Source organism: Triticum aestivum, chromosome 5B (assembly GCF_018294505.1).
Source record: "Triticum aestivum cultivar Chinese Spring chromosome 5B, IWGSC CS RefSeq v2.1, whole genome shotgun sequence".
In the NCBI taxonomy this organism is placed as follows: Eukaryota; Viridiplantae; Streptophyta; class Magnoliopsida; order Poales; family Poaceae; genus Triticum; species Triticum aestivum.
The window spans coordinates 467,129,584-467,133,657 of NC_057807.1; positions in this window are offsets into that span (position 1 = coordinate 467,129,584).

Here is a 4,074-nt window from a genome sequence, read left to right on the forward strand (position 1 = left end):
AAAACTCATAAAATCATAGTAAAACTATCAACGAAGCCTTAAGCGTGCGGACCCTACGGGTTCGAGAACTATGTAGACATGACCTAGAATTGTTTCCAGTCAATAACCAATAGCGGAACCTGGATGCTCATATTGGCTCCTACATATTCTACGAAGATCTTTATCGGTCAAACCGCATAACAACATACGTTGTTCCCTTTGTCATCGGTATGTTACTTGCCCGAGATTCGATCGTCGGTATCTCAATACCTAGTTCAATCTCGTTACCGGCAAGTCTCATTACTCGTTATGTAATGCATCATTCCATAACTAACTCATTAGCTACATTGCTTGCAAGGCTTATAGTGATGTGCATTACCGAGAGGGCCCAGAGATACCTCTCCAACAATCGGAGTGACAAATCCTAATCTCAAAATACGTTAACTCAACAAGTACCTTTGGAGACACCTGTAGAGCACCTTTATAATCACCCAATTACGTTGTGATGTTTGGTAGCACACAAAGTGTTCCTCCGGTAAACGGGAGTTACATAATCTCATAGTCATAGGAACATTTATAAGTCATGAAGAAAACAATAGCAACATACTAAATGATCAAGTGCTAAGCTCACAGAATGGGTCAAGTTAATCACATCATTCTCCTAATGATGTGATCCCGTTAATCAAATGACAACTCATGTCTATGGTTAGGACACTTAACCATCTTTGATTTACGAGCTAGTCAAGTAGAGGCATACTAGTGACACTATGTTTGTCTATGTATTCACACATGTATTATGTTTCCGGGTAATACAATTCTAGCATGAATAATAAACATTTATCATGATATAAGGAAATAAATAATAACTTTATTATTGCCTCTAGGGCATATTTCCTTCAGTCTCCCACTTCCACTAGAGTCAATAATCTAGATTACGTAGTAATGATTCTAACACCCATGGAGTCTTGGTGTTGATTATGTTTTACTCGTGGAAGAGGCTTAGTCAACGGGTCTGCCACATTCAGATCCGTATGTATCTTGCAAATCTCTATGTCTCCCACCTGGACTTGGTCCCGGATGGAATTGAAGCGTCTCTTGATGTGCTTGGTTCTCTTGTGAAATCTGGATTCCTTTGCCAAGGCAATTGCACCAGTATTGTCACAAAAGATTTTCATTGGACCCGATGCACTAGGTACGACACCTAGATCGGATATGAACTCCTTCATCCAGACTCCTTCATTTGTTGCTTTAGAAGCGGCTACGTACTCTGCTTCACATGTAGATCCCACTACGACGCTTTGTTTAGAACTGCACCAACTGACAGCTCCACTGTTTAATATAAACACGTATCCTGTTTGCGATTTAGAATCGTCCGGATCAGTGTCAAAGCTTGCATCGACGTAACCATTTACGACTAGTTCTTTGTCACCTCCATAAAACAAGAAACATATCCTTAGTCCTTTTCAGGTATTTCAGGATGTTCTTGACCGTTGTCCAGTGATCCACTCCTGGATTAGTTTGGTACCTCCCTGCTAAACTAATAGCAAGGCACACATCAGGTCTGTTACACAGCATTGCATACATGATAGAGCCTATGGCTGAAGCATAGGGAACTTCTTTCATTTTTTCTCTATCTTCTGCAATGGTCGGGCATTGAGTCCGACTCAACTTCACACCTTGTAATACAGGCAAGAATCCTCTCTTTGCCAGATCCATTTTGAAATTTTTCAAAACTTTATCAAGGTATGTGCTTTGTGAAAGTCCAATCAAGCGTCTTGATCTATCTCTATAGATCTTGATGCCCAATATGTAAGCAGCTTCACCGAGGTCTTTCATCGAAAAACTTTTATTCAATTATCCCTTTATGCTATCCAGAAATTCTATATCATTTCCAATTAACAATATGTCATCTACATATAATATCAGAAATGCTACAGAGCCCCCACTCACTTTCTTGTAAATACAGGCTTCTCCAAAAGTCTGTATAAAACCATATGCTTTGATCACACTATCAAAGTGTTTATTCCAACTCCGAGATGCTTGCACTAGTCCATAAATGGATCGCTGGAGCTTGCACACTTTGTTAGCACCTTTTGGATCGACAAAACCTTCCGGCTGCATCATATACAACTCTTCTTCCAGAAATCCATTCAGGAACGCAGTTTTGACATCCATTTGCCAAATTTCATAACCATAAAATGTGGCAATTGCTAACACGATTCGGATAGACTTAAGCATCGCTACGGGTGAGAAAGTCTCATCGTAGTCAACCCCTTGAACTTGTCGAAAACCTTTTGCAACAAGTCGAGCTTTGTAGACAGTAACATTACCATCAGCGTCAGTCTTCTTCTTAAATATCCATTTATTCTCGATGGCTTGCCGATCAACGGGCAAGTCAACCAAACTCCACACTTTGTTCTCATACATGGATCCCATCTCAGATTTCATGGCTTCAAGCCATTTTGTGGAATCTGGGCTCATCATCGCTTCCTCATAGTTCGTAGGCTCGCCATGGTCAAGTAACATGACCTCCAAAATAGGATTACCATACCACTCTGGCGCGGATCTTACTCTGGTTGACCTACGAGGTTCTGTAGCAACTTGTTCTGAAGTTTCATGATCATCATCATTAGCTTCCTCACTTATTGGTGTAGTCGTCACAGGAACCGGTTTCTGTGATGAACTATTTTCCAATAAAGGAGTAGGTACAGTTACCTCATCAAGTTCTACTTTCCTCCCACTCACTTCTTTCGAGAGAAACTCCTTCTCTAGAAAGGATCCGTTCTTTGCAACAAATGTCTTGCCTTCGGATCTGTGATAGAAGGTGTACCCAACAATTTCCTTTGGGTATCCTATGAAGACACATTTCTCCGATTTGGGTTCGAGCTTATCAGGTTGAAGCTTTTTCACATAAGCATTGCAGCCCCAAACATTAAGAAACAACAACTCTGGTTTCTTGCCAAACCATAGTTCATAAGGTGTCGTCTCAACGGATTTTGATGGTGCCCTATTTAACGTGAATGCGGTCGTCTCTAAAGCATAACCCCAAAACAATAGCGGTAAATCAGTAAGAGACATCATAGATCGCACCATATCTAGTAAAGTACGATTACAACGTTCGGACATACCATTATGCTGTTGTGTTCCGGGTGGCGTGAGTTGCGAAACTATTCCGCATTGCTTCAAATGTAAACCAAACTCGTAACTCAAATATTCTCCTCCATGATCAGATCGTAGAAACTTTATTTTCTTGTTACGATGATTTTCAACTTCACTCTGAAATTCTTTGAACTTTTCAAATGTTTCAGACTTATGTTTCATTAAGTAGATATACCCATATCTTCTCAAATCATCTGTGAAGGTGAGAAAATAACGATATCCGCCACGAGCCTCAACATTCATTGGACCATATACATTAGTATGTATGATTTCCAACAAATCAGTTGCTCTCTCCATAGTACCGGGGAACGGTGTTTTAGTCATCTTGCCCATGAGGCATGGTTCGCGAGTACCAAGTGATTCATAATCAAGTGATTCCAAAAATCCATCAGTATGGAGTTTCTTCATGCGCTTTACACCAATATGACCTAAACGGTAGTGCCACAAATAAGTTGCACTATCATTATCAACTCTGCATCTTTTGGCTTCAACATTATGAATATGTGTATCACTACTATCGAGATTCATCAAAAATAGACCACTCTTTAAAGGTGCATGACCATAAAAGATATTACTCATATAAATAGAACAACCATTATTATCAGATTTAAATGAATAACCGTCTCGCATCAAACAAGATCCAGATATAATGTTCATGCTCAACGCTGGCACCAAATAACAATTATTTAGGTCTAAAACTAATCCCAAAGGTAGATGTAGAGGCAGCGTGTCGACGGCGATCACATCGACTTTGGAACCATTTCCCACGCGCATCGTCACCTCGTCCTTAACCAGTGTCCTCTTAATCTGTAGTCCCTGTTTCGAGTTGCATATATTAGCAACAGAACCAGTATCAAATACTCAAGTGCTACTGCGAGCTCTGGTAAGGTACACATCAATAACATGTATATCACATATACCTTTGTTCACCTTGCC